Source organism: Chlorocebus sabaeus, chromosome 13, assembly GCF_047675955.1.
Source record: "Chlorocebus sabaeus isolate Y175 chromosome 13, mChlSab1.0.hap1, whole genome shotgun sequence".
NCBI lineage: Eukaryota > Metazoa > Chordata > Mammalia > Primates > Cercopithecidae > Chlorocebus > Chlorocebus sabaeus.
Genome location: NC_132916.1, coordinates 49,950,008 through 49,969,965, shown reverse-complemented (window position 1 = coordinate 49,969,965; position 19,958 = coordinate 49,950,008). Strand labels below are relative to the sequence as shown.

Genomic DNA, 19,958 nt, shown 5'->3' with positions numbered 1-19,958 from the left:
AACCTTGTCTCTACTAAAAATGCAAAAAAATTAGCCTAGTATGGTGGTGCACGCCTATAGTCCCAGCTACTCCAAAGGTTGACACGGGAGAATTGCTTGAACCCTGGAAGTGGAGGTTGCAGTGAGCCGGGGTAGCACCACTGCATTCCAGCCTGGGCGACAGAGCGAGAGTCTGTCTCAAAAAAAAAAAAAAAAAAAAAAAGAACAACTAAGCAATAAAGTAAGCCAATATTTAGCTCATTTGTGGTACAAATGCTTAAGTGCCAAAAGAACTGAAGTCACCATACAATAGATGGGTTGGAAAGTATTCATGGAATTAAGTATAAACTTGGTGCGGAAGACTGATTTTAAAGGAAGAAATGAGGGAAATTCCAGCTAGCAAGGACAGCAAAGGCCTGGAGGCAGGAATTATTCTCCTGTACGTGTGGGATTACTGAGGATTCTGACCCCACTAAAGTGCCAAGTTCATTCAGGGAAGAGTAGAAGAGAAGGGTGAGTGCATGAAATGTAGAGAGGACACAGTGCCATCATCATCTAAGCCACATTCTTGGGATTAAACTTCCAGGAGAAAGTCACCACCACTAAAATCTCTTAAGTCATTTTACTTGGTCTGCTTATTCTTGAAGAAACAGGCTTGGAGCTGATCTATACATAAAGCAAGAGAGCTAAATGCAAGAAAATACCAAGCAGATGATGTGTGGGTGAAGATTTTGAGGAAGTGAAATATTAGTAACTTTAAAAGGAGGAAGAGAAAGTAAAATATGTCAAAGTGAATATGCATTTGCTTTTAAAAAGTCAAAAATATAAAAATCAGATGATATATAATTGTAATAATGTTCAATAATTATAATTACATATGGATAACAAATAAAAATGTGAAAAAGGAAAACATAAATCTCTTATGATCCCATTAGTGAGAAAAAAGTAATAGCTTGTCACTTTCCTGTTTTCTATGCAAATGCATCTTAAAATCAAATTAGAATTTTTTGTATATACTTTTTATGTCTAACTCAGTTATTATAAATATCTTCCATGTAATTAAATATTGCTCAAAATCATTATTTTAATGGCTAAATATCTTTTCATATATATTTACTATCACTTAAAAAAAGACTCCACTGTTGAATTTTTCTCAAATTTTTACAGTAACACCCCTGATAATAACTAATACTTATACAGTTGCTTACTCTGTGCCAGGCAGGGTTCCAAGTACTTTACACAAATTAATTTACCTAATTCTCTGCACAATGTAGGAGGTAGATACTATTATTATCTTCATTTGACAGATGAGAAAACTCAAAGTGTGGAGAAATTAACTTCCTAACTGCACAGAAGTGGTAACTGGTGGAACAGGATTCCAGGCCACATAACCGGTTCTGGCATTCCTGCTTTTAACCTTTCTACTGTATCAGTGGCCTCTCAAAGATCATGGACTCATCATGGAACTTCAGCTTAATGTCTGATTGTTTCCTTAGGATATACTCAGAAGAGAATCATGAGTGCCAAGGGAGTCCATGAGGCAAACTGCTCTCCATTGAAGGTATACCATTCTACCCTTCATGAGCTAAAAACAACCTCACTCTTGCCAGCATTGCAACTGACTTTTAAAATCTAATAATCTGCATTTATTTGATGCCATGAAGTCAGTATTATTTTCATGTCTTGGACATCTTAAGTTCTTGTTTTGTGAATATTTTATTCCTATTTCTTGTTATAAAGGTTTTCAAAGAGTTAAGACATGTTAAATAGAAATTATTTTGGAATGCTCTGTGATTCAAAATATCAAAGAGTATTGCTAACTAGTTGTTTCAGTGGGACACTATAGACAGGCAGAACCCCGGGGGAAATCACCGGAAACTAGGGATGAGGGCTCAGCTGTAAACACCTGCAACCACAGAACTGAGCAGACCTTCCCAACAGACCCATGAATAGCCTGAAATTGAGATTTATCCCATACTACAGGGGCGACACTTATCCAATGGCTAGAATATTTAGCACTGCTACTAAGAGCACTCTCACTTCATGATATCAGCACGCCTGGGGAAACAAGTCAATAAATTCAATGTTTGTATAGTGCCCCAATCACAGAAGAAACATGAAAGCTCTTAAGGGATCTCAGACCTACGGATTTATCTCACAAATTATTTCTATTCTATAAGGCATACCTGGTTAGTGATAAGCACAACCCAGCAGTCAGAAATTCCACATGAACAGTGCTGAACAAACACTATTAAACTCTCACTCTCTAAATCCTCTGTTAATCAGCTATCAAAAGCAAATTACCTCATGCCAGGCACTTTGCAATAAAAACCAAGCACTTAAGATCTCTGATTACTTGGGTTGGAATTAAAAATATTTCATTCACATACTTACGAGTCACTTCTTAGATTGGACCACTCTCTCCAGATGGCTCATGTTATCTATCAGGGTCAATCTTCAATCCTTTCAATGTTTTAAGAGTACCCTTTTTGCCTGGTTGATCCCCAAACTTCAGTGACACCCTATATGGAGGCTTTCGCCCCTTTATGTACCAACCACAGAAGAAAAGTAGAGTGGGAGGCATAAAAGACACTCTCCCAGATGAGTGTCATAATAAACACCAAAGCTATTTTTAATGGGTGTTAACACAGTGTTTAAGAATTAGTAAAGTAAGCAAGGGCTGCTAAAAAAAATTGATCTGGACATGCACAGGTGGCCCTCCATATCCATGGGTTCTGCATCCATGGAATCAACCAACCAAGCGGATCACTTGAGGTCAGGAGTTCAAGACCAGTAGGGACAACATGGTGAAATCCTGTCTGTACTGAAAATACAAAAATTAGCTGGGATTGGTGGCACATGCCTGTAATCCCAGCTACTCAGGAGGCTGAGGCAGGAGAATCACTTGAACCTGGGAAGTGGAGGTTGCAGCGAGCCAAGATTACATCACTGTACTCCAGCCCAGATGACAGAGGGTCTGTCTCAAAACAGTGGGAATCTGTCTCAAAAAAAAAAAAAGCTTGAAGAAAAAAATGAATTGTTGGATGGTTGTGTACTGAACATGTACAGACATTTTTCCTTATCATTATTCTCTAAACATTGTACTATAATAACTATCTACTTAGTATTTACACTGTATTGGGGTATTTCAAGTCATATAGAGATGAGTTTAAATATACAGGAGGATGTGCATAGATTGTATGCAAATACTATAACATTTGATATCAGGAACCTGAGCATCCTCAGATTTTGGTATCTGCAGGGGTCCTGGAACCCACCCCTGGAACCAATCCCCTGCAGATACTGAGGGACAACTGATTTATATTGAGGTGGGTGGGGAGTGGGGAGAGAAGAAGGATGAATGATTAAATAAAAGCTTCAACTGTGATTTTTTTTGACCAATCTTACACACTATCCAAAATCATCGTTAAGTTTTACCAGAAAGTCAATTTTGCTAGAAGCAAAGTATAGCTATTAGCTATAACACAGCTAATATAGAAAATTATTCCTAGTATGGAAAATTATTCCTAGTATGGAAGCCTACTTGGGACACTAATTACATATGGAAGGCTCCATGAGTTTACAGAATCTCAGCTAAGAAACACCCCTAGAGATGATACCAGAAATGAGTGTGGCTTGCTCATGAAAATTGGACAGCATGTTCCAAGCAGAGGGAAAAGCGTGGAGAAGAAAAATCATACTCTATCCATGTGCACAAAGTGGCAATTAGTTTTGTATTTCTAAAACACAAAATTTTTAGCTTGGGGAGCCACAAATAAGGACATGTAGGTAAATGGTATTTGCTGTGCATGATAACAACTTGAACTTCCATCAGGTTTTTTATGGGTCTATGAAATGGGTCAAGGGGACTTAGCTAAGAATGACTGTGGGTAAAACGCATGACAAGGAGGGATAGAGACAGGAGATGAATCTCTCAGGGTCCAAGAGACCAGGGTAAGATGTGCAGGTTCCTTCCCGTGTATGATGGAAATGTTTTAGAGGGTCTGATGGGGGAAGTTTAGAAGGACAGCCTGCTGAAATGGGGCAGCTGAAATGCAGAGCAAGGCAGAATGCAGACAACAGTCCAAGGCATCTAAGGAGCAAAACAGAAGCAGTGGGAATGGAACAGAGTGAATTAGAGACAGGTTAGGAGAGAAAATGAGCAGCTTCCATGTTCATATTTGCTTGCATATGCATAAAATGTCACTAGAAGATTATCAATTAACTAACACTGGTTACCTGTGGATTAGTGAAATGGGTGACAGGTGAATGAGTATGAGAGGGAGTACTTTCACTCTAGAGTCATTCATACCTTTTGAACCATGAGGATACTACCTATTCTAAAAATAAATTTTAAAAAAGACATGAAGGTTATCAGAATGAGATGCCTCTATGTAAAAACCTGCCCAGGTCCCCCTCCAAACCCCCTCTTATGTTTTAAGTTGCACTTCTGAATTCAGATCATTTTTATGCCAAAGGCTACCAGACTGTACAAATGACTGACCCTTAAGAAAGGGCGATCTTTCTGCTTACCATGGTGATAAATATATCAAGCTCAACTTACCATGTCGATGTAAATACTGGGTTACCTGGGTAAATTCAACCAACTTAACAATTAGGTGTCAAAACATCAATATGAAGAATTAACTCCAGAAGCTCCATCTTTTAGATTTCATGGTAAATAAAAGAGACTCAGAGAAGACTCTATAATTTATTAAAACAAGAATAAATCACATGAATCACTGATGTGAAGGTCAGATTTTTGATCCACTCTGGTGAGTGTTATGCTAAGTTAGGCCCTTTGGCTAAAAATGACTTTATTCTATTGAAACTCCTGTTCAACGTATATAGCATTTAAGGCAGGTACTCCAAATATAATTTACTTAAATTGAATGGCTTTATTAATTTCAAATTAGTAATGAGTGAATATAAATGCAAGAGTTTAAAAAAAAGTTTTGTAAAACTATGTCACATTGTTTTCCATTTGGCTAAGTTCAAATGCACTAAATCTGCAATTCTTGTTCAAAACATTTAATGTAACCAATTAAACTTATTCATCAAAAACATACTGTGTCCAGAGATCAATTGTGCAATGTTTTCATTTATTTGGTTTTATGTTTTATAATCTGCCTTGTTCCACAAAGGATATGAGTCATCTTAAAAGAATATAATTCAATCAAATGGAAAAGTATAATTACATAAACATCAGAATCAAGAAAAACAAGGTAGAACAGAAGCTCAAGACCATAAAAGACAGAATATTGATATTAGGTTATGAATTTTTATATGATTATTAAAATTCAGTTGCAAATTTGACTATTCATTTCCTAGTTGCCAAGTTAGAAAGGGAAATATAATCAATGATTTGATTCTCATTTTGCATGATGAAAAGACAACACACACACACACACAAATTGTTCAGGGTAAGTAAAGTTTTTCTTTGGCATTTAAAGTTAAAAGGAATTTCTTGCATGAGTCTTCAAACAGGAACTATAGAAAGAACCATGATCATAACCACATTTCTAAAGTAACATAATAGTAATTTTCCTCCAGCTGTATTAATAAAATCCCTCAGTGTGGGCATATGGAGGGGGTGTGTGTTAAGAATGCAAAACAAGGTACCAAAGTACAGATTCTGAAGATCTGGGTAGACTCCTGGTCCAATAGCTAGTATTGGAAGGGAATAGGTTGACATCATGGCTTTTGTTCAGCCAACCCCCCATAAACATCATTTCTCTCAATTAAGCTTCTGATCAAATTTAGCAACAGAAAATTCATATTGTCTGGCATGTGCAGAAACAAATGCATTTTGTATCACTGTTGAGGGGAGACCAGTAGACAACAATTACTCTTCATGTATTCCCTATATCTGAAATTCAAGGTCAAACAAATTTACTTCTGTATATTTTTTTCTGCAATCAACAATTTTGATTCCAGTACAAGTGAATTGAGTGGATCCTGTTGAATTTAAACAAACAAAAAATTATGGACTGGGATTTTAAAAACAATGGTAAATGGCATTTAGCAAGAAAGGAATAGAGGTTTCTAAAATACAGCCTTTAGGAAGATAGAGAAAGACAGAGGAAATCCAGGTCTTGGATTGCATTCTGGTGGTGCTTCTGGAGGCGGAGTGCTGGGGGATCAGGAGGTAGGACCCAAAAGAGAAACATCCAATCCCAGAGGCACTGCGTATTTGGATGCAGGACACACAAGAGAAAAATACCTCTTCGAATCTGAGATTAGAGCTTTTATTTGACTGTGATTCCAAGGCCAAAGTAATAGCAGTTAAACTGAGCAGTTAAAGGCTCAACTCCTACGTGTAAAACGAACACATAAGTGCTTATAAGTAACAAGGTAAAGACAGCTTACTGTAACCAAAGGGGAGGGCTTTTTTGAAAAGCTCAGTGTGCAAGGAAGAGTCAGGTAAATTAATTGCTCAATACCCTGGGTTACAAATTTAAGAAGTGTAAAGTGTAATTATCTTTTTTACAGGAGAGAATTTAGGATTTATTTTAATAAATCATAACAAATCAATTTTTTTCATAAGTTCCCTCTCACTGTTGGTTCCTGCAGTCTTATTACCTTTTATAGAAAAGTTTTGTTTCCTTATCCATCTAGGAAGAAAATAAGTAGGTTGGAGAAGCAATGGTAATAAAGTATGGCCTACCATATTGTGTAAAAATAAGTCATTTGGGTAATATGAAGTGAAGATGGTACAGATGCATTAAAATGTCAGAAAGAAAATCTGGGAGCGCACCCAGATAATATTGTTAAGCAGAGATTGAAAGAAGTTCACACTGACTCATGAAATTCATGTGATGGAAAAAAAATGAAATCAAAACAGAAAATATCATAGTGTAAAAATAAAGCAGATAAAGTGTGATGCAGTTAACCTTGTTTTTTTTTTTTTTCAAAAACATATAACATTTTAAAGCAGTTATCTTCCACTATATCTTCCAAACCCTCATTTTACAACCCCCTGGCTGTCAAATTTGGAAACTGATGTGTTTCTATACTGAGAAGAAAACAGTTTAAATTGAATCACTTAAGAATCACAGACACTTCTAAATGTTTTATTTCTACTTTTGCCTGTAATAAAAGACATGATAATTAGATCAAACCAGAAAAACTCAACTCTAAAACAAGTTAATACATCACTTATTAACCAAATCATTGTTTCCTCTGGGGTAACTTAGAATTTTCTTTGAAACACGACTTTTACTTTTTAAATTGTGTTTGAGAGCACAGTTGAAGTAGGCATGATTACCAATGAGACTGGAAATTTTGCAAGCTTAGACACGAAATGAACTTAGGAGTTGGGGAGAATTACCTCATAACCTTAATGACACATTACAGAAAGGCAGCATATGGTCCTAAAAATGTCAGAATTGAAATATAAATGTTAAAATAACTGAGTTTGCCTATTTATACGAAGAAGCAATTTTTGAAATCCAATTAAATTTCACCAGCCACAGAACAATTCTGTGATTCTAAACTGTGGTTTTTAGATGAAAGCTTGAAACACAGTTCATTCATTCAACAAATAACTAATGAGCACTTATTCTGCATAAGATGCAGAAGATTATAGGATTTAAAAGAAAGATTCAAGATTCTGTCCTTTTTGAGCTTATACTGAGTCACTTCTCCAAATTTCTATACCTAAGTGACTATAAAATTGGAGCTTACAGTGATGCATTTTTCAAAACTTTAAACCTTATTGCTGAATATAAAATAAAAAATGATAGCCTGGGAAGAGAGAATCTTGCCAAAAGCTCTGATGTATAAACTTTACACCTAGAGGGGAAAATCATTCACAGATAACCAGCGTCTAAGAAATACAGAGCATAACACCGAGTTGGAAGTTAGGCTGGGCACAAGGCTGCCTCTGCTGGCTGACCCGGTACATCCTTCCAGCAGAATCTCAACTCCCGACACCTGTATCAAAGTTGCCACTCTTAAAACACATCCCTTCACGTAAGGAGAGGCTCCTAAATACGCAGCACAACAATATCCCCCAGCCTCATCGATCTCCCGAATAATCTGACTTCTAGAAGGACCTTCTTTAAACTGGCCCTAACGTGTTGACGGTAAGGGTTTGCACCATCGGTTTTATATACCAACCAACTAGCTCTGAAATACACAAAAATCCACAGCGACTTCTACATGCCGCTAATATAACCCTTTGCCTGTCTACATGTTTTGGCTAGAAAGACGGGAAGAACGTATCTGCTAATCCAGCCGGAAAAACACAGTGACATATTTCCACCTGAGCTGCTGAAAATCCAACGGTCTTCTCCCCAAATAAGCCCCATGCCAACCTGTCCTCCCCACTCCCGCACCGCGGGGCGCGCACCTCCACAGCCCCCAGGGGATTGGCGGGGAAGGGTCAAGCTCTCCTTCGCCCCCGCTCGGCCTCCCGAGCTCAAGTAGAGGTTTTCAGGTTCACAGGGGGCTGCGCCCAGCGCCATTAGCACACCTCCGAGCGCTCCACCGAGCCCCCGGCGGGAGGCAAGTTTGGCCGGTCCTGAACCCTGCCCGCGGCCTCTCGGCGGCAGCATCAGCAGCGGGCGGCGGCGAGGGCTGGGCCCCGCCTCACCACCTACCTACAGGGCGGGGGCGCCGGCTTCTGGGGTCCGGGAGAAGGGGATCAGACGCATGCATTTCTGGCAGCGGTGGCCTCTGCTGCTGGGCGCCGGCGAGCGCATCCTCTCGGCGGGTGGAAGGAGGGGTCAGGGGAGGACCGTACGCCGAGGAGGAGCAAGGGGAGGAGGCGGGAGCTCCAAGGCGCGCGCCCGCGGGGCCCCGCGCCCCAATCGCGTGGGCGCAGCCGCCGCAGTCGGGGTGTCTTAGGCCTCTCCCCACGCGCGACGCCTCGCCAGCCACGCAGCTGCGCCCACCGTCAGGGCATCGGCAGCGACGGGCTCCCGAGCCCGGCCGAAGGCGGGGAGCCGCGGGTGGCGCGACACTGTGCAGACGCCCGCCTCTAGCTCCGCCCGGCCCGTGGCGCGCGCTGCGCCCCACCGCGGTTGCGGGGGCCGGGGAGCTCGGCGACCGGGCTCCGCGGCTCGGGCTGCAATTGCGGCATCCTCCCCGCCCCCCGCGACCTCCGAGCTGGGAGGCTGGGCACTCCGGCTACCCGCGGCTGCTGCAGCCTCCGCTGCCTCTAGCCCGGCGACTCCGCCCCGGAGAGCTGCGCGCGCTGCCTCCGCAGGCCTCGGCCCTTTGTGGCCCCTCCCGAGTGCAGGCGCCTTGCTGCCCCAGCGAACCGCCGCCTGGCAGTGGCACCTAGGAGGGTCCTCTTACCTCACCCCGGGCCGCATCCCCCTTAGAGCTGGCCCGCCTTAGCCCCTACTCTTCCTGGGAAGTAAGGCTTTGACAGCAGAGCAGGAGTTAGAGCGTCTCCTCAGCTTTAAAGCCCTTTGACTTTCCTTCCACCTCGGGACCGATGGCCACAATAAATTCATCCTTCTGTCCCTTCCGGCGTTGCGTTTAGCAGAGGGGCCCACCATCGCCTCCCCCTCCCGTTCCCGGTACAGCATCCTGGATGCTGCCAAATTGCAGTCATTACGGCAATAGGAACATAGCAGTTGGGCCCTCCAGCCGACTCTTGGCAGATACTCGAGAGAACCTTGGAGGGGGAAGGTTTGCATCAGCTGCGGGGGCCCGTGCCTGTGAGCTCCCCATCCCCAGTTGGGTGCTGTTCCCTCTGCGGTCCCATGACCAGCACTGCAAGATGACTAGGAGGATCTGGCCGTGGAGTTCATTCACTCTTATGTGAAGAAAAATATCCCAAGGAAGGGCCTGCAATAGTCTGTTAACTGTGTCACAGGCCTTCCACACAGATAAACTAGATAGCGGCCCCCTCTGGGTTGTTGACGCTGCTTAAGCTGTAATAAACTCTCCGGAAGGCGGAGCAAAGCGTTAACAGTGGTGGCTTTGGCATTTCAGTAGCAGGTGGTCATGTTATACTATACTGCAAATGTGGAATAATTGTCCAAATTTGCACTAAGCACGTATTAATTTAGACGTCAGGTTTATATCTTTGGGATTTGAATGTAAAGATGTTGGATTTTTTTTCCGTAGCCATTGTGTTATTTGTAAATTATTTAGCATTTAGTAAGGGAAAATTAGGTTCCTAAAATATAAAGAGTTGATTGCATTGTATCAAAGGAACATGGTTTGAGATCTCCAGAGACGCTGAGCTGCTCTCACAGTTCTTTGATGAGTGCTTTTATGATTTTGAAATCTAAGGTTATTAAAAATCAGGCAAAAGAAAAACATGTTCCATGGCAAGGACAAATTGTGACTAAATAGCTAAGATTTTTTGAGCTAGTTCTTTTAAGCAAATTGAAGGTTGGATGTGAGGCCCTGTGGGAGCTGCACTGCGCTTGTCCAGGAAGCACCCAGTGGGGCGTGACTTGGCTGCTTCCTGACACTCTGGTTGATCTAGAGCCCCAGTTTATTTTCAAAAGATAACTATTATTATTTATGATATTTTCCCAAATTTAGAATTACTTGATGATAGGAATGTATATGTACGTAACTGATGTATAAGTAACAGGGTGATGTCACAGGAGGAGAATTTGGCAGTTGCTTACTCTTTAACAAAATTTTTAAGTTTTGAATGTAGTTTCTGAAGGAAATGTCCATTGACTTACAGGTTTTCACTGTTTCTCATCCTTTTACTACCAAGAGGCTCCTGTTGTTTTTCTCTCTATGGACTCCATGTTTTGTAAATAAATTAAGCAGTGATTTTTTTATTAGACAAAAAGCTATAACTGAGCATGTATTTTTAAAGTTGTGACCATCAATTACAAAACTTCAGTCTTCTGGCCAACAAGCGCGGTGGCTCACGCTTGTAATCCCAGCACTTTGGAAGGCCGGGGGGCGGGCAGATCACGAGGTCAAGAGATCGAGACTATCCTGGCCAACATGGTGAAAGCCGGTCTCTACTAAACACACACACACACACAAATAGCTGGGTGTGGTGGCGCAGACCTGTAGTCTCAGCTACTTGGGAGTCTGAGGCAGGAGAATCACTAGAAACTGGGAGGCAGAGGTTGCAGTGAGCCAAGACCACACCACTGCACTCCAGCCTGGTGACAGAGTGAGACTCCATCTCAAAAATAAAAGGCAGTCTTCCAAAGATACTGCAAGGAATTTAAGAATCTATATTTATGAACTCCTCTAGGACTGCATGCTGTATCACATGCTTCTTATAACATTTTTATTATACTGAAAGTCTTGATAAAATAAAGATTCTGCTCCCCAGCTAAGGGAGTACAAACTCTTCCTAAAGATTCTTCACTCGTTCCTTTCCATTAACTGATTTACCTAAGCCTTGGCTTTATAGAGAAATCAGAAGACGTGAAACTATTCCTTATATGTGTTGTCCAGTACTGTATGCATTAGCTACTTGTAGCCGTTTAAATTTAAATTATGGCTAGACTGTGCTTTTGGACAGCACAGACTAGAACTTTCATTATTGCAGAAAATCGTTTTGAACAGTACTGCCCTAAATAGAAGGTCAAATTTTAATTGGCAGATAAGATATAATACATGAAATAATTTGGGAAATCTTAGTGTACTACAGATCAAACCTCAGTAGAAAGTGTACTTCTTAAGAACATGATAATCTTTAAGAATTCAGGCTCTGGCTTCAGACTACAGCTCCACCACGTGCTGACCTTGGGTAAACTACTTAACCTCAGCGGCTTTATCCGTAAAGGATATGCTTTATCTATAAAGAATGGCAACAGTACCAACTTTATAGGGTGGATATAGGAATTAAAGGAGATAATCCCGAGTGGTTCTTAGACTAAAGTCTAGAATGTGGCCATCAATCAAAGGTATTACTAGAATAATATATTTTATTATGATAAAGTTGTTCTTTTTAAAAATGGTATCCCTCACACTTTTCACTGTTCTTGGCTAGCAGAAGTTATTTGGTAAATGCCGAATTAATGAAAAAATGTAATACTACACTGATTTTATGGCTGTGAGGGCCTCTTTTAAATACGAAAACTGGCCTTTCTCTGTTGAAGGGTAGAGGCCATTGTAGGATAATTTAGGTGGGTTTGTCATTTAACTTTTGCGGGAATAAACAACCTTTGTACGATGAGACTTTGGAGTAGATAAGAGGAACAGAGATCCCTTCCTTTCTTAAAGGAAGAAGAGAGGGATCACTTCACTCGCTCTGCCATTTGTTTGCTTTGCTGAACCTGTGGGAGGCAGCTGGATCTCTGGGTTCAGGCAACAGGATTTCTCCCAAGTGATTTTCTAGAGGACTAAAGTAGGCGGGCTTAGAGAAACATTGCCAAACAGTGGCAATCCGACAAATGTGTTTGGTATTTTTCTTACCTATCTATCTAAAGACAATTCTTGTAATGAAGAAGCATGATTAGTATTTCTGTTTTTGAACACAACACTAGTAACTTCTCATGAAACTAGAATTCTAAAAATATTGGCAAATACTACTCTAACATTGCCCAAATGAAAGACTCCTGAGTCTCTGGCTGATCTAGAACGCCACTGTATTTTCTTTTCCGTTCTTTTTTTTTTTTTTTCAAGACAGGGTCTCATTCTGTCACCCAAGCTAGAGTGTGACCTCCAACTCCTGGCTCCAGTGATCTTCCCACCTCAGTCTCCCAAGTAGCTGGGACTACAGGCATGCACCACCACACCCGGCTAATTTTTGTATTTTTTGTAGAGATGGAGTTTTGCCATGTTGCCCAGGCTGGTCTCAAACTCCTAGGCTCAAGTAATCCATCTGCCTCAGCCTCCCAAAGTGCTGGGATTACAGACATGAGCCACTGCACCTGGCCTATTTTCACACCTGTAATCCCAGCATTTAGGGAGGACAAGGTGGGTGGATCACTTGAGGTCAGGAGTTCGAGACAAGTCTGGGCAACATGATGAAACCTGCCAATACTAAAAATAGAAAAATTAGTTGGGCATGGTGGCACATGCCTGTATCCCACCTACTGGGGAGGCTGAGGCAGGAGAATCACTTGAACCCCAGAGGCAGAGGTTGCACTGAGCTGAGATCACACTTACGCACTCCAGCCTGGGTGACAGAGCCATACTCCATCTCAAAAAAAAAAAAAAAAAGATAATGATTATTATGTATGATATTTTGTCCCAAATTTAGAATTACTTGATTACAGGAATGGATATGTACATATGTGATGTATAAATAACAGGATGAAGTCACTTAGAAGGAGAATTTGGAAGTTGCTTACCCTTTAACAAAATTTTAAAGTTTTGAGTGTAGTTTCAAAACTGGTTAAGTAATGACCTTGGAGCTACTGAAAATATTGAAATGTCTTTAGAAGGTCTCTCAAAAGGTGTGGGAGATGAGTTTTATGCATTAGGTGATGAGCTTAGGCTACTAGCACCAAGAAAATTCACTCTTTAGTGAACCTATCCTTCTTTCTCTAGCACAGAGAGAAACACCTCTTTTCATACACTTGACTCAGGCTGGTTGAGACACAGGAGGCAAATACTGATGATCATGTGTGGAGGTATACGAGTAGTCATCCTGCAACTAAAGAGGCAGAAGAGAGTTTATTATTTAATAGTATTGAAGGTGGTGGCTCATTTTCACGAACTGGGGTCATTTGTCTACTGGTTAATTATGATAATATCTTGAGTTCTGAGAAAAATGTAAAAGTGTCCTTTTGTGGATAGACCTATGTTCAGTGCTTCATTTGGCTTGTTATAAATCTGAAGAGGAGGTAGAAATCACCTTGGCCTTTGTGTAGTCTACCAGAGTGTCCTGAGAAATAAATATTGCTATATATAGAAATGGATTGTTGTCCACATAGCTGTCATCATTTCATACTTATGGCTGATTATTTAGAGTTAGCCCAATAAATCTGTCCTTTTCTTTTATTCACAGTTAATTAAAAAATATCTGCTTTTGAACAATTTCCTGTTGTCTTATTTCTTCTACAAATAGTCTGTTCAGTAGCTTGAGAAGTCGTGACATAGTTTTTACACTTTCTGAAAAACATATTCAAATAAGCTGCTACACAGTGGTGCTAAAATATAATTTAAAATTTTGAAAGGAATCCCTAAAAAAGTGACATTATGTGGTGGTGGTTTGTATTATTGGGTACAATAAATTTACAGTGAATACACTAATAGGGAAATAATTACAGATTAATAAATAGTTGCAAAAAATGTACAGGGAAGTCCTGTGTTTCCTCCTAGTTTTCTCCCCATGTTGCATATCTTGCATAATTATATTACAATATCAGAACCAGGAAATTGGCATTGGTACAATCTTGAGAGCTTATTCAGATCTCACCAGTTTTTTTTTTCTTTTTCTTTTTTTTTTTTTTTTTGAGACAGAGTCTCACTCTGTTGCCAAGGCTGGAGTACAGTGACACTGTGTCAGCTCACTGCAGCCTCCATCTCCTGGGTTCAAGAAGTTCTCCTGCCTCAGCTTCCCGAGTAACTGCGATTACAGGCGCCCACCACCACGCCCGGCTAGTTTTTATACTTTTAGTAGAGATGGGGTTTCACCATGTTGGCCAGGCTGGCTCAAACCCCTGACCTCAGGTGATTGACCCGCCTTGGCCTCCCAAAGTGCTGGGATTACAGGCGTGAGCCACCGTGCACAGCCAGGTTTCACCAGTTTCACATACATTCATGCATGGCGTGTGTGTGTGTGTGTGTGTGTTTCTATGCAATGTTATCATATCTTGTATCACCACCACAATAAAATACAGAGCTATCACCATGAGGCTCCCGTAAGCTACTCCTTTAGAATCATACTGATCTTCCTCTTCACCACATCCCTATTCCTGGCAACCACTAATCTCCCTTCTCTATAATTTCAAGAATGCTATATAAATTGAATCAAATGGTACCTTTTAGATTGGCTTTTTTCCCCACTCATTATAATTCCCTTGAGATCTATGCAAGTTATTACATGTATCAATCGTTCCTTCCCTTTTCAGATAATATTCCAAGGAATATCGATATATCACAGTTTGCTTAACCATTCACCCATTGAAGGGCATTTCAGTTGTCTCCAGTTTTGGGCTATTATGAATAAAGCTAGTGCTATGAACATTCATTTGCAGGTTTTATGTGAACATAAGTTTTCATTTTTCTGGGATAAATGCCCAAGAGTACATTTGCTGAGTCATATGGTAAGTGCATATTTAGTTTTTTAAGAAACTGCTAAACTATTTTCTAGTGTGGCTATTCCATTTTATATTCCATGTATACGTGATAAAAGATGGATTCTTAATCTATTAAATAAACTTAGTATAAAGATACATTTCTCTTATTATACCATAATTGCTTGGTTACTTGAACTCAACTAGACTAAGTTTTAAGGTCAGGGATCCTGTTTTGTTCAGTGTGGTGTCTTTGGTGTCCAGCATAGTACCTGACATATATTAGATTCAATAAATGTTTGTCAAATGAATGAATAGCTTAATAAACAAAAGGACAGCTGACTCAGGTTGAGATCAAATTGAAAAATTGTAAATAAATTATAATGATAGTTGAATATGAATTGGATACTATGATTTTTCTTCTAGCATTTTCAAATCAGAAATTGGCACTCTATAAGATGAATCACTTGTGGGCAAGTTAATAAAAACTAAATGTTAAATTATGTTGTTCCAAGGTTATTTTTGGCTGTACTTTGGTAACAGTAGAAAGTTGTAAACAATCTAAATGCCCAATGATATGGAACTGCTTTAGTAAGATATCTGTACAGTGGAATACCTACCCTGCAGTTGCCAAAAACAATGAGGAAACTCCATTTAAATAATGAACGCCCTCTAAAGATATTGATTAAAAAATACAGAAAACCATGTAGAGTATGCTACTCTTTGTGTAAAAAAATTTAAAAAGGAAATTAAAGAAAAACAGATATATGTTCAAAGATGTTAATTCTTCCTGTTATAAAATACAGGCTGTACCTGGGTCATGTTGTGCTTGAAAGTAAAGAGGTGCTCAAAAATGTATAGGGACATTCCAAAAGAACACAGCTTGAATGGACTCCTTCTGGCTGAATTTGGGACAATTTAGGTTTTAAATGAATAATGACAGCAACAGAATATAACACATTGAATAAAAACTCACTAAAACAGAAAAAAGAATATAAGTCCGGGCTGATATGTAAAAATTAAATAAAGAATAAAAAGAGGGAGAAGAGGAAGGAAAGTTCTTTTCAGAAGGATGATAAAATTAAAATATCACCATTTTGCCATCACTGTAGCAATAATTGATTCAGACAAGGATCATCAGTGGATGCTAAACCCATTGGCTAAAAGTTTGCTGAGGAACAGAATGGTCTACAGTCTCAAAGTATCACTTCCACCATTGATATTTGCTTTTTCCAACATTTGCCAATTAATTACAATTATAAAAGGTAGCTTTATGACGGAGAAATATGGCAGACACCTTAATCAAGTGACCGTACTTACTGTATTAGTTTCCTGTTGCTACCATAAAAATTGCCACTAAATTAGGGACTTAAAGCTACGCAAATTTATTATCTTACAGTTCTGTAGTTCAGAAGCACAACGTAAGTCTCATTGAGCTAAAATCAAGATGTTGGCAGAGCTGCTTTCTGTCTGGAAGCCTATGGGAGAAAAGGAACTGCCTGCATTCCTTGGCTTGTGGTTCTCCTTCCTCCCTTTTCAAAGGCAGCAATGGCCAAATGAGTCTTTTGCACATCACATCGCTCTGACCTGACGCCTCTGCCCTGCTCTTTCACTCATAAGAATGTTTGTGATGATTTGGGGCCCATCCCGGTAATCTAGGATAATCTCCTCCATCTCAAAATCTTAATCACATTTGCAAAGTTCCTTTTGCCATGTAAGGTGACATGTCAACATGTTCTGGGGATTAGGACAGTGACATCTCTGGGGTTGTGGGGTGAAGCGGACATGGTTCTGCCTACCACACTTACCCATTACAGGTAATGTGATACACTGGAATTATGTGCATTCTGATATAATGCACTGAGAAAGACACATCACTTAGGATAGTTGTCCCGCCAAAAGAAATATTTAAATTGGCGAATTTTCTGAAACTATTGTAGTCCACTATTCAAAAAGGTCAGTGATGTAAAAGAAAAAAGTTAGGGGAAACTGTTCCAGATTAAAGGAAGGAGACTACGGACATGTGACAACTAAATGCAAGGTATAATCCAAGAGTATATCCTAGATTAAAAGAAAAACTATAAACGAGATTATTAGGACAACTAGAAAATTTGATTATTGACCATATAATAAATGACAATGTGGAATTAAATTTCCTGAGATGATAATTAGATTGATTGCTCTTAGTAGATGCATAATAAAGTGTTTAGTATGTATGATAAAGTATGCTGTCTGCAGCTAACCTCAAATGGTTCTGAAAAAAATAGAGAAAGCAAATATGGAAAATATTAATAATTGATGAATCTAGAACAGTACTGTAAGACAGAAATATAATGTAAGCACATGTATAATTTTAAATATCCTAGTAGCTACGTTAAAAAAGTAAAAAGAAAGCAAAATTAATTTTAATATTTTATTTAACCCAATATATCCAATTATTCTCATTTAAAAACGTAATTAAAGTAAAAAGTATTAACGTGATATTTTACATTTATTTTTCTAAATACTAGTGCTTAAACGTGCAGTGTAGATCCAACATTTACAGAATATCTATTCATACTGGCTACATTTTAGTGCCTAATAGCCACAAGTTGCTGAAGCTGTAAATTGGAAGGCACTGGTCTAGATGAAGGACATATGTGTGTTCATGGTACTACAGTTGCAACTTTCTGTTGGTTTGATATGTTTCAAAACCAAAAAGTTGGAGGAAAATGAACTAGATACCTGTTGTATGTGCATAGATCATTTCTGGGAGATACAGAAGAAGCTGGTAACACTGGTTACTTCTAGGAAGAAGAAAGGAGTGAGTAGGAGGGTGGTTTTCACCATACCCTTTTGTACTTTGCATAAAATATTGTGACTAAACCTATACAAATTTAAACTAATATCTGCTTAATCTTTTTATTCAAAACCAGATACTCTAATGCTAAGGTCTAGCAACCCCTTAATTAAGAGGTAAGAGCTCCACCTACTGAACTTGATCTAAGATTCCTTGGTATAGGAAAGAAGTGTCCTACTTAAAATACAATGAAGTGTAGAAATTTCTTCTGATGATTTTTCTATCTTATTATCTTAATAACCCCCTTAAATCTTCCTGTTCTCATATTATTACATATTTTCAGATAAAGTATCAATGATTTAAACTTCATCTCTGATTTGCTGAAAAAAAAAAGAAACGAGATTCAAGCACAGGCTCACCTAATTTTGTGGTAATGGATGATGACTGCAACTCACAGTGGCCGGATGTTGTGAGCAAGTTCATTACAAATTTATGTCTTACTTAAGCCTCCTTCCATCTTGCAGCGGAGCGAAGTCTCTTGGGTTAGATTTCTTCAACTGTAACGGCTGGCACTTTCGAAGCTGAGTTATATCTTACTGCCCTCTACATTTACTTTATGAGAGTTTCGGAATTAAGACTCTGCTGTAAGGTATCTTGACTCCTTTGGTAATTGCATCATTTCCTGGCCATGTCTAGTATATAATGAGCAGAAGTGAAGCAATTGCCCAGATAATAATACAGTTTGGAAAGTAGGATAATAAACACAGCGGGTTTGAAGGATTTGCTTGGAACCTTGGGCAAATGTCCTGATCCTTCACTAGGCATACCACCCACAGCTCTCCCAGCCTCGTTAGCCTGCCTACACCAAATAAATAAAATAGAACCGCGTGCTATGAGGCTACGTGGCCCTTCATCACCCACATTTGTAGAGCACGCGCTCTGCACCCAGGACAGCGCGGGGTCGCTCCGGCTCTTCACCGAGAAACTCTCTCAGCCGGTGGCAGTCTATCGTTAGATTTAGTAAAATGTTTAGAGGGACTTAACATCCGCGTGACAGAGAACGAAGAAAGACGGAGAGGGACAGAAGTTAGATTTGAAAGAGAGGCTAAAATGGTTAATAAAATAATAAAGCAAATTACAAGGCTCTGGACAGTACGCGTCCAGACAACACTTGTCTTGGTAAAGAAATTTCCATGTTACGTAAAAGAATGAGAATTTCCAGGATGTCTTTTCCAGCATGGCAGTCGGAAGAGGATTAGATTTGGAGGGTATAGGGGTTTTCCTTAAGGGGCCATCGGGGAGCTCGGCGGAAGGCGCCGAGAATTTGCTTCAATTTCAGGAAATAGACTCAGAGCAAGAACAAAGTAGGTGTGGCTTAGAAGCAATACTCTACCTCCTACTGGTTAGAGGAACTAAATGCAGATTTTTAACACAGCAAGTGTGCTTACAGATACCTTTTGCGCAAGTTCCCTGGTGGTCTAGTGGTTAGGATTCGGCGCTCTCACCGCCGCGGCCCGGGTTCGATTCCCGGTCAGGGAAGCGTCATTTTATTTGATTTTTGAATCCTGCAAGCAACTTAGAAGTCATGAGTTTTGTGTAGTTTTCATTTGCTCGTTGGGTTTTTTTAATAGTTTTTTTTTTTTAATCATAAGTTTTATGTACTTTTCATTTGCTTGTTGGGGTTTTTTCATCATTAAAAAATTGACTGTTTTAAAATGTTATTTAATCTAAGGCTTAAAATATGCCATCTCTACAGGTAATGTAATTTATAATCCATTAAATAACACAAAGTTCTGTGATTCTAAAATTGTATTGTTCAGTTTTTAAAAATAATTTAGATATGTTTACAAGCAGTCAGTTAAGCCTTTGTTTAACCTTGATTTTGTTTGACTAATAAAAGAGAAAAATAGTTTATGAGGAATAATACTTATTCAGCATCATCCTTAGAGTTAATTTTTAGTTTTTCTGTACATTCAGATTATGTACTTTGGAGATTATTTGCCTATATTGGAGCTATTCTTACTCTCATCTTTATAAATATGAGATCTTGTCTGAGATGTATGGTTGGC

At 39.5% G+C, this 19,958-nt stretch overlaps 1 protein-coding gene and 1 non-coding gene across 8 annotated transcripts in view; one reads left to right on the top strand and one right to left on the bottom strand.

Moving 5' to 3' along the window:
* The window catches only part of NCOA7 (nuclear receptor coactivator 7), a 155,087-nt gene extending 136,440 nt beyond the window's left edge, over nt 1-18,647 (bottom strand). For 2 of the 7 annotated variants that reach the window (XM_008007152.3, XM_008007153.3), the window contains exon 1: nt 8,583-9,162. The gene's annotated coding sequence lies outside the window, so the exon portion shown is untranslated. Of the gene's footprint in view, nt 1-8,455; nt 8,474-8,582; nt 9,163-9,282; nt 9,412-18,308 lie in introns of those variants that run through there. The other 5 variants (XM_008007150.3, XM_008007154.3, XM_008007151.3 and 2 more) reach the window with 4 other exon arrangements.
* A 709-nt stretch (nt 18,648-19,356) lies between these two features.
* Nucleotides 19,357-19,428, top strand: TRNAE-CUC (transfer RNA glutamic acid (anticodon CUC)). The gene has a single exon. It is a non-coding gene; the product is annotated as a tRNA-Glu (tRNA).
* The last annotated feature ends 530 nt before the right edge of the window (nt 19,429-19,958 follow it).